We start from the raw sequence: 10,653 nt of genomic DNA on the forward strand, positions 1-10,653 counted from the left end.
GGGCAGCAGTGGGAGGCTCACAGAGAAGCATGAGAACCCCCCACCACCCACTTCCCTCAGGGAGTCACTAGCTGGAGCTGGGGGGCAGTAGGGACTTGGTGGGGGCAGTCTGTGCTCACCACCCCTCCCCTTGCACCCCTCCTGCCCAATGCACGTGTCCTTTGCCCCCACTCCTGACCATGGATACGCGGTTCTGCATGCATGTGCTCCCCTCTGCTCTGGGGACAGCCCCCTCTCCCACGCCCATGTCTGCTGCCTCCCATCACATGCACACCACCATGATGGGGAGAAAAGCGGGGCAGCTGGGTGCTGGGGGAGAAGGGGGTGCAACTGGAAGCCTGGAGGTAGACACAGGTGTGACCCGGTGCCCAGGGTGGGTGCAGACAGGACACGAAGAGGTTCGAGTCTCTCCACCCCGCCCCCCCCCTGCCCGCCCTCAGCCCGCCCACCTGCGCCGCGGCCAATGCAGAGCTTATGCGTCAAAACAGCGGGAGGGGGGAGGAGCAGGGGGTTTGCGCGTGCGCAGGGCAGCCCAGCGCAGGCTGGGCGGCGGGAGTCACGTGCCGGCGCCCACGACGCGTCCCCCACGCCCCGCGCCGCTGCCGGTAGGGCCGGGACTGCGTCCGTCCGTCGCCCCGGAAACGCGGCAGCAGCGGCGGGGGGGTGTCGCGGGCACGCACGCTCGGCAGCAGCAGGCGGCGGAGGACGCGGAGGAAGCGTGTCGAGGCCGCCTCAGGCCCGCTTTGACACCCTGCGGCACCGACATGAGCGCTGGGGCAGCGCCGGCCCCGGCCCGGCACCGCCCCGATGGAGGCCGGGTCTCTGCACAGCCGCAGGTGCGAGTCGGAGGGGCAGGAGCAGGCGTTGTGTCCGGGTCCGCACTCCAGAGCCGCCCGCCCCCGGCGCAGACACGCGCCCCGGCTGCGCTACAGTCCGGACCCGGGACTGGCCTTGTGAGAGAGGGTCGTCCTCGGCTGCGAGGGATTGCCCACGGGTGTTTTTACAGGGGAGGGCGGGGTGTGGATATCCACATATACACTTGTACAGGTATACACATACGTGTGCACATCAGTATACATACATGGAAAGAGTGCGCATGGCAGTGCACATACACGTCTGCCTGTTTGCGTACACCTGCATGCACGCACACAAACACATGCACCCCATGCGCTGCCACCTACACATACATATGCATGTGCATGCGTGTACATACACACATGTACATGCATGTATGTGGCTGCATGGGCTCATACAGAGTGAGTGAGCGTGAGGCGAGCACCGGGTGGATTTGAGCACTCGATTCCCAGAGCAGTGGGTGCGGGGGACAGAGTTTGGTGGAGTCGCCCTTTACAATGAGATCCCTTTTAGCCCAGGGAGGTGAATCCGGGCGACCCCTTTCACTGGAAGCTCATGGGCACGTGCAGCTGTTGCTGGTGCTGTTCTTGTTTTTCCTAGCCCATGCTGCCTGCCCAGCTGGACGTGGCCCAGGTGTAAGAGTTAAGGCTGGTTTAATACTTAGATTTCTGCAGTAACCTTAGGAATGGTGTTGGTTGTCGTATGCACCACGTAGACTCACTGAATCAGAGATGCGTCAGCTTTTGTAAGCATCTGGCAAAAATCAACTTTTTTTTCCAGCAACATCCCAAATAAAGAGACCTTACAAGATTGTCTGGGTACATGAAATGTCAGTCTCAGCTGGGCTCCTTTGTGATATTAGCTCTATTAGGCATGTAAACACCTGTATGTGATTCACAAGACAAACCTCGAGATTTCAGGTAGGAAGCCATAGCTTCAGAAGCCGTTCGTATCTGCTGTGGTCTAAGCTCTTGGCAAGAGGTAGGGGTAGGAGTCAGTCTACTATTTTTCATAATGAAAAAATGAGTGAAATTTTTGAAATGCAGGTGCCACAAAATTCAGGCAAGTTACAGAAGGGCGCCTGGAGCTGAAAAAGGCTGAGAAACCAGTGTACTAGGTACAGGAAGCCATGATGATAGCTTTCTCTACAGCATCTTAAATAGCAACTGGATATATTTTTCATGCCTGTTAATGGGGACTGATTTCAGAAATGCTCCAGTGAAGACATTAAGTAGGACTGGAATTGTCTCCTTGTTTCTCCAGCGCTTGACACTCCTCACTTCCCTCTCCAGCGCTCTGCGCCGTCTTCCCCAGGGCACTAAAGTTCCTGGTTATGCCTCTGGCTTTGCTTACACAAAAAATTGAACCAGTTTACCTCTGGTTTACTCAATCTGGTCAATTCAAGCTAGCGCACACCAATTCACAGGTGGTTTTCTTGGTGTAGCTTGTGTTGATAACTTTTTTAAACCAATTTTAATTAAATAGGCACAATATCTGGCTAGGTGAGGCCTGAAACATTATTTCCCACACCCTTTGCATAGTCATGCATGCACATAGGAAAAGAAAGGAGAAAGTGCTTGATGAAATTATGGAACCACTTTGATTTCAGTTAATTTACTACATATCTGCTCCCTGACATCGGAAGTTGCTTGGCTTACCTTTCTAGTAGGATCTATTCATTTAGCAATAGCAGTTATAATTATGCTTTAAAAATACTTACAGTAAAATCTGATTTCACATGCTCCTGCATTTTGGGGGGAGGGGAAAAATCTTGACTAGAAAGTCTCACTTCTTGAATGAAACTTTCTGTGCTTCAAAGCTCTCAAAGCTAAACAGAATTATTGAAAATTAGGGTTGGAAGGGACCTCAGGAGGTCACCTAGTCTAACGCCCTGCTTGAAGCAGGACTACCCCCAACTATATCACCCCACCAAGGCTTTTAAAATTTCCAAGTGAACATAAGTAATAGGTTTAGATGCCAAAAATGAGTCCAGTAAGGCAGTTATTTTAGTACTGTAGTGTATATGAATCATTGTGTTCCTGTGAACTTGAACGTGTAGGAAGAATTATATTTGTCAATCTTCTTTTGTTAAATAGAAACCAAAAGACTTATCTAGGCAGAATTGTGGTGGGGGATATTTATTCCAGTTTTTGCTATAATTTTAAATCTTCCAATTTGAATGTTGTATCACTGGGATTTTTACCTTTAAATGGGTAAAGTATTGTCATGAAATACTGTATGATGCACACCCAAAGAGAAGGTACAATGTATTTTAAGGTTGGGAAATTATATTAGAGCAAATAGAAGCAAAAGTGTCTAGCCAAACCAATAATTACCCTTCTATTAATACTAGATTCTGTTTCTCACCTGTCTAAACGCTTTCCTCTGGTGAGATAGTATCATCTTTTTACATTAATCTTAGGATTTAGTATGGGATAGTTTTAAAATTGCTCTTTTGTGTAAAGTTAAGACTAACAGTCCTGATTTCCTCAATTCTGAAAAAAGCCCCTCTTTTTCCTGATTTACATACTTAGAAACATGTTTCTATTTTAACACTGATTGATGGAGGTTGGGTGTTTTGCTTTTGTTTTGGCGAGTCTCTGCTTTTACATTGGTACGTGGTATCATAACTGATAGGTGATTTCCCTTGTGGAGTGGGGTGTGGGGTTCCAAAGAGGAAATCATCCACTATGAATGCTTTGGGCTTGATTCAGTACTCTGTAAAGTCAATGAAAAGACTCCCATTCATCTCAGTGTCAATTGGATTGGATCCTTAAAATGGCTTTTCTTGGGGAAACAAGAAAGATTAAAAATAGATTTAAAAAATAAATAAAAAAACAAGACGGATTAAAAATAGAATGAAAAGTTTTGACTTTTAAGCTGCTAGTTCAGGTCTAGTAAAGGCTGGTAGGGAATAAAAGTCAACTGTTTGGGAACCTTTTGGCCTTTTTGAAGATAGGCTAGTATGATTTGTGGTGGAAAAGCATCAAACCCTACTTTCCAGCTTTTCTTGTGCTGTTTTCAACGTTCCTTTGAAGACTGTTTGTTGGCTCTGTTAATATCTTTGGAAATGGTGATTTGTATTGGACATGGAACTTTTGTAACTCTTGGAAAGGATTTCTAAATGTATTGTCTACAGAACTAACCGTGGGTATTTTTAGAGTCCAAAATGTGAACTAATTCACTAATTGAGAAATTAACTGTTTTTTCTTCTTCTTTCAGCGCTACAACTTGTTGTGAAGCATTTACAGCTGCTCCACTTGTGCATATTTTCAAACAGGCAGGATCTTTTGAAAACGATACCTCATGTTATATTATTAAAATGGCTATCCATACAAGGCTGAGTGTAAAAATGAAAATGCTGACAGGTATTTCTTAATCTTTTGAGATTTTAACTAACATTTCATTCTTATTTATGTTTTATTAATTATCTCTGTAAGCAAATATAAATTGGGGGGGGGGGACTTTGGGGAAGTGATTGAAGAGAACAAAATCTGAAAAACGATTCTGTAAGAATATCTTCTTTTACCACCTGTCATGATGTATAAATAGGCAAGAGGTCAGTTTGGCTTTTAAATTCAGGAGCAGTGTGTAGGTCTGGGATGAAAAAAAACACCCCATTTCTTCCACCTGTTCCCTTATGTACTAAGCAAATTTGATTTAGAGAAAGAAGGGTTTTGTTTTTACTAAAACTGCACTTAACCTTGACCTGGCAATCGCATAGCATCATAGCTCTTAACTTATTTGAATATTTGATTCCTGTAACTTAAAAAAAAATTAAACATCTAGGAATTAAGAACTGTAAAGTAATAGGTAGTGTGTTATTTTATCATCTCAGGTTCAAGCAGGACAGTTTCAGGAATGTATGACTTGAGAGAGGCAGCCAGACAGACAATCCAAATGCTTCAGTTGGCAGGATGAAGTGATATGCTAATGTAAGAGAAAAGGTGGGTGTACAATGGCAAGGAAATAAATACCCGTTAAAGAGGTGGGAGGTCTAGGACAGTGGTTCTCAACTTTTTTTGTACCAGGACCTATTTATGAAGATCAGTGGCCAGTGCTGACCTGCTTTCCCCCAGCCCTGCTAAAGGGAGCCCCCAGCTGCCCCTGTGCCATTCGGGCCGAAGTCCCGCAGTTCATGCGGATTTCAGCGGAGAGAGTCCAGCCCCAGCACAGGCTGGAGGGAGGAGGGGAGGCCTGTGGTGGCCCCCCACTGCCCTGGTCTGGGGCTGCCATGCCTCACCAGGCAGCCTGGTCACGGTCCCTCCCGCCCATCCCCCAGCAGCATCTCCCAGTTGCTCTGCCCGTACAAGTATGAGCACCAGCTCAAGTGCCACCAGCCCACCTATGCAGCTCCCCCTGATGCCTCCCTCTCTTGCTGAAGGGGCAGGCGCCTACCCCTCCCGTCCCCCCTGCCCTGATGCAGCCTTGGTGCCCAGCTATCTTCCCCCATATCTGGCAGGTACCCATCCTCCCTGCCCACACACACACAGTCCCCAAGTCCCGGACCTCCAACCCCCACTGATCATACACTTAACTGCATCCAGCTATTGGTGCTTCTCCCAGGACCCTGCCTGGGTGCATGCAGGCCATGTGGATGTGTGTGCAGAGACACACGTGTGCCTGCTGGCTCCAGTCACCCAAGCAGTGACTTGCAGGCAGGCTGGAATGAAGGTTACGTGTATGGGGAATGACAAGCTAGATGTGTGTGGAATTAAGGGCTAGCTCTGAAGAAAATGACGTTGGGAGAGATTGGGGGTGGAGGGGGAGAGGTGGATTCTTTGCTAGTGAGCTTCCCTGGGAGTCAGGCAGCGTGGGATAGCTAGAATCTTCCTGCTAGCCGTGTTGTAAGTGTTTAGATTCAATGCTTGCAAGCATAATAAATATTGTTATAGCGTTTTGATGATAGTGTTAGAGCACGGGTGCTCAACCTCTGGTCCTTGGGCCAATTGCAGTCTGTGGAGCTATGATATCTGCCCCACTGGGCTCCCCACAGTTGGGAAATTTGGCGTTTCTCACCTGTCTAAACTCTTTCCTTCGGTGAGGCACCCCCCTCCCCCCCATTTGTCGATGGATTGGGTTCTTGTTATACCCCTACCTTTCCTCCCTCCATGGGCTTCAATTGCGTACTGCTTGCATGTGGATTGGGCACTGCCCATCCATCTCACCGGAGAAAAAGGTTGAGCACTCTTTGTTTAGAGTAGTGTTCTCACTGAGATGATCCAGGAAGTATGCAAAAGGAAAGGATTTTTTGGGTGTGGTGACTTTTATTGGACCAACTGCGTGGTTGGAATTAAGTTAGATAAGCTTTCAAACGCAAGATTCATAAATTAATAGATTCATATATGCTAGGGTTGGAAGGGACCTCAACAGATCATTGAGTCTGACCCCCTGCCTAGGCAGGAAAGAGCGCTGGGGTCAGATGACCCCAGCCAGATGCCTATCCAGCCTTCTCTTAAAGACTCCTAAGGTAGGGGAGAGCACCACCTCCCTTGGAAGCCCATTCCAAATTTTGGCCACCCTTACAGTGAAGAAATTTTTCCTGATATCTAGCCTAAATCTGCTCTTTGTCAGTTTGTGACCATTGTTCCTTGTTACCCCAAGAGGCGTTCTGGTGAACAGAGCATCTCCGGTTCCTTGCTGCGCCCCCCTAATGAATTTGTAGTTGGCCACAAGATCACCTCTCGGCCTTCTCTTGTGGAGGCTGAAGAGGTCCAGGTCCCTTAGTCTCTCCTCATAGGGCTTATGCTGTAAACCGTTAACCATACAAGTGGCTCTCCTCTGGACCCTCTTGAAGCTGTCCACATCCTTCTTAAAGTATGGTGCCCAAAACTGGACGCAGTACTCCATCTGGAGTCTGACCAGTGCCGCATAGAGGGGAAGTGTCACCTCCTTGGTTCTAGTTGTCATGCATCTGCTGATGCACGATAGAGTGCAGTTAGCTTTGCTGATGATTTCGTCACACTGATGACTCATGCCCATCTTGGAGTCCACTAGGACTCCGAGATCCCTTTCCGCTTCTGTGCTGCTGAGAGGGTCATTTCCTAGCCAGTAGGTGCACTGGATATTTTTACGTCCTAGGTGCAGTACTCTGCATTTGTCCTTGTTGTACTGCGTCCTGTTGTGTTCAGCCCGCTTTTCCAACCTGTCCAGGTCTGCCTGCAGTCATTCCCTACCCTCCAGAGTGCTTACTTCACCCCACAATTTAGTATCATCTGCAGACTTGGACACAGGACACTTCACGCCCACATCCAAGTCACTGATGAAGACACTGAAGAGTACAGGTCTGAGGACTGAGCTCGGTGGGACCCCACTACCCAGATCCTTCCAGGTCAATACCGACCCGTCTACTACCACTCTCTGGGTGCGACCCGCAAGCCAATTTGCCACCCACCAGACCGTTTAAACATCTAAGTCACAGCCTCTTAATTTATTTAAGAGAATGGGATGAGATACCGTATCGGAGGTCTTCCTAAAATCCCAAAAAACAACATCCACCTCTACTTCTGCATCAGCATTTTGTGACCTGGTTATAAAATGAAACCAGATGAGTCAGGCATGATCTACCTGCTACAGATCAATGCTGGTTGCCCTGCTTTATCAACGATTTGGAAGACGGGGTGAAAAGCAGTCTGTTCAAATTTGCTGATGATACCAAAATATGGGGAGAGGTGGGCACGTTAGCAGGGAGGGAGAGACTGCAGAAAGACCTGGATAGGTTGCAGGGGCGGGCTAACAAAAACAGGATGCGTTTCAATAGTGACAAGTGCAGGGTGCTGTACTTGGGCAGTAGTAACCAGCAGCACACTTATAAGATGGGAAACTCCCTTCTTGAGAGCACGGAGGCAGAAAGGGATCATGTAGTCATTATTGACTCCAAGATGAACACGGGCCGACAATGCGAGGTCACAGTCGGCAGGGCTAACCAGACTGTATCGTGCAACCACAGGTGCATCTCAAGTAGGTCCAAGGAGGTGATCCTCTCCCTCTACGCGACACTGGTCAGGCCGCAGCTGGAGTAGTGTGTCCAGTTCTGGGCACCCCACTTCAAGAGGGATGTGGACAACATCGAGAGGGTCCAGAGGAGGGCCACCCGCATGATCCGGGGACAGCAGGGCAGACCCTACAACCATAGGTTACGGGACCTGAACCTCTTCAGCCTTCACAAGAGAAGGCTGAGGGGGGACCTGGTGACTGTCTATAAACTCACTAGGGGGGACCAGAAGGGTTTGGGGGAGACCTTGTTTCCCCTAGCGCCCCCGGGATAACAAGGAATAACGGCCACAAGTTGTTGGAGAGTAGGTTTAAATTAGACCTCCGTAGGAACTACTTCGCGGTTAGGGCGGCTAGGATCTGGAACCAGCTTCCAAGGGAAGTGGTGCTGGCTCCTACCCTGGGGGTCTTTAAAAAGCGGCTTGATGCCTACCTGGCTGGGGCCATTTGAGCCCAGTTTTCTTCCTGCCCAGGAAGGGGGTCGGATTTGAAGATCTCCAAGGTCCCTTCCGACCCGACTCCTATGATTCTATGATTATTTTTCCCGCTGGACTCCCACAAATATGATCCTTAATAATCTTTTCAAAGACTTTTCCAAGGATGGAGGTGAGGCTGACTGGCCTATAATGACTTGTATCCTCTTTCCTCCCCTTCTTGAAAATGGGGACCACATTGGCCCTTTTCCAGTCCTCTGGGACCTGACCCGAGTGCCACGAGTGCTCAAACAGCCGTGCCAGTGGTTCTGCTATGACACCGGCAAATGCCTTCAGTACTCGCGGATGCAGCGCGTCTGGGCCTGCTAACTTAAACATAGATTCATAGATGTTAGGGTCGGAAGGGACCTCAGTAGATCATCGAGTCTGACCCCCTGCATAAGCAGGAAAGAGTGCTGGGTCTAGATGACCCCAGCTAGATGCTCATCTAACCTCCTCTGGAAGACCCCCAGGGTAGGGGAGAGCACCACCTCCCTTGGGAGCCCATTCCAGACCCTGGCCACTCGAACTGTGAAGAAGTTCTTCCTAATGTCCAATCTAAATCGGCCATTATTTCTTGTAACCCCCGGGGGCGCCTTGGTGAATAAATACTCACCAATACTCTTCTGTGCCCCTGTGATGAACTTATAGGAGGCCACAAGGTCGCCTCTCAACCTTCTCTTGCGGAGGCTGAAAAGATCCAGTTTCTCTAGTCTCTCCTCATAGGGCTTGGTCTGCAGGCCCTTGACCATATGAGTGGCCCTTCTCTGGACCCTCTCCAGGTTATCCGCATCCCTCTTGAATTGCGGCACCCAGAATTGCACGCAGTACTCCAACTGCGGTCTGACCAGCGCCCGATAGAGGGGAAGTATCACCTCCTTGGACCTATTCGTCATGCATCTGCTGATGCACGATAAAGTGCCATTGGCTTTTTTGATGGCTTCGTCACACTGCCGACTCATGTTCATCTTGGAGTCCACTAGGACTCCAAGATCCCTTTCCACTTCTGTGCCACCCAGCAGGTTATTCCCTAGGCTGTAGGTGTGCCGGACATTTTTCCTCCCTAGGTGCAGCACTTTGCATTTCTCCTTGTTGAACTGCATTCTGTTGTTTTCTGCCCACTTGTCCAACCTGTCCAGATCTGCTTGCAGCTGTTCCCTGCCCTCCAGCGTGTCTACATCTCCCCATAGCTTTGTGTCATCTGCAAACTTGGACAGAGTACATTTGACTCCCTCGTCCAAGTCACTGATGAAGACATTAAAGAGTATCGGTCCAAGGACCGAACCCTGCGGGACCCCACTGCCCACACCCTTCCAGGTTGAAACCGACCCATCCACCACGACTCTCTGGGTGCGACCCTCCAGCCAATTCGCCACCCACCGGACTGTGTAGTCATCCAAGTCACAGCCTCTTAACTTGTTCACCAGTATGGGGTGGGATACCATATCGAAGGCCTTCCTGAAGTCTAAGTATACGACATCCACCCCTCCTCCTGTGTCCAGGCATTTCGTAACCTGGTCATAAAAAGAAACTAGATTGGTCAGGCACGATCTGCCTGCCACGAACCCGTGCTGATTTCCCCTCAGCATAATTTGTCCTGCCAGGCTCTCACAAATGTGAACCTTGATAATTTTTTCAAAGACTTTACCAAGGATGGAGGTGAGACTGACTGGCCTATAGTTGCCCGGGTCCTCCTTCCTCCCCTTTTTGAAAATGGGGACCACGTTGGCCCTTTTCCAGTCCTCCGGGACTTGGCCCGTGCGCCACGAGCGTTCAAATATTCCTGCCAGTGGCTCTGCAATGATGTCGGCCAGTGCCTTCAGCACCCTCGGATGGAGCTCATCCGGGCCTGCCGACTTAAAGGCATCCAGTTCTTCCAAGTGACTCTGCACCATCTCAGGGTCTACGCATGGAAGTCTGGCACCTTGCTGCTGCCTCTCTACAACCCCAGTGAGAGACTTGTCGTGCCCCTCGCTTAGGAACACTGAGGCAAAGAACTCGTTGAGGAGTTCAGCCTTGTCCCCCGTCTACACATCCAGTCCATCCAAGTGACTCAGCACCACGTCAGCGTTGACAGTTGGTGGGCTGGTATCCCTCTGATCCCATCTAAGAGCCTGTTAGGAGACTGATCTTGACCCTTGTTCGAGAACACTGAGGCAAAAAACTCATTGAATAGCTCAGCCTTGTCCCCCCCGTCTGTCACTAATTGCTCCTGTTTCTTCAGTAGGGGGGCTGTGCTGCCCTGCGCCTTCCTTTTACTCCCTACATACCTAACAATAGACGTTTTGTTGTCTTTAATTTGTGTTGCCAGCCTCAGCTCTGTAGTTGCTTT

The 10,653-nt window shown here is 49.4% G+C and overlaps 1 long non-coding RNA gene across 4 annotated transcripts; it reads left to right on the top strand.

Moving 5' to 3' along the window:
• Positions 1 to 609: 609 nt before the first annotated feature.
• Positions 610 to 7,790, top strand: LOC132244766 (uncharacterized). 4 transcript variants are annotated; one of them, XR_009456514.1, is made up of 3 exons: positions 610 to 836; positions 4,078 to 4,223; positions 4,694 to 4,846. It is a non-coding gene; the product is annotated as an uncharacterized LOC132244766 (long non-coding RNA). The 4 variants fall into 4 exon arrangements; XR_009456513.1 differs by lacking the exon at positions 610 to 836 and adding an exon at positions 1,022 to 1,775; XR_009456512.1 differs by lacking the exon at positions 610 to 836 and adding an exon at positions 7,009 to 7,790 and having other exon boundaries at positions 2,474 to 4,223; positions 4,694 to 4,802.
• The last annotated feature ends 2,863 nt before the right edge of the window (positions 7,791 to 10,653 follow it).

This window comes from Alligator mississippiensis, chromosome 14 (assembly GCF_030867095.1).
Source record: "Alligator mississippiensis isolate rAllMis1 chromosome 14, rAllMis1, whole genome shotgun sequence".
Lineage (NCBI taxonomy): Eukaryota > Metazoa > Chordata > Crocodylia > Alligatoridae > Alligator > Alligator mississippiensis.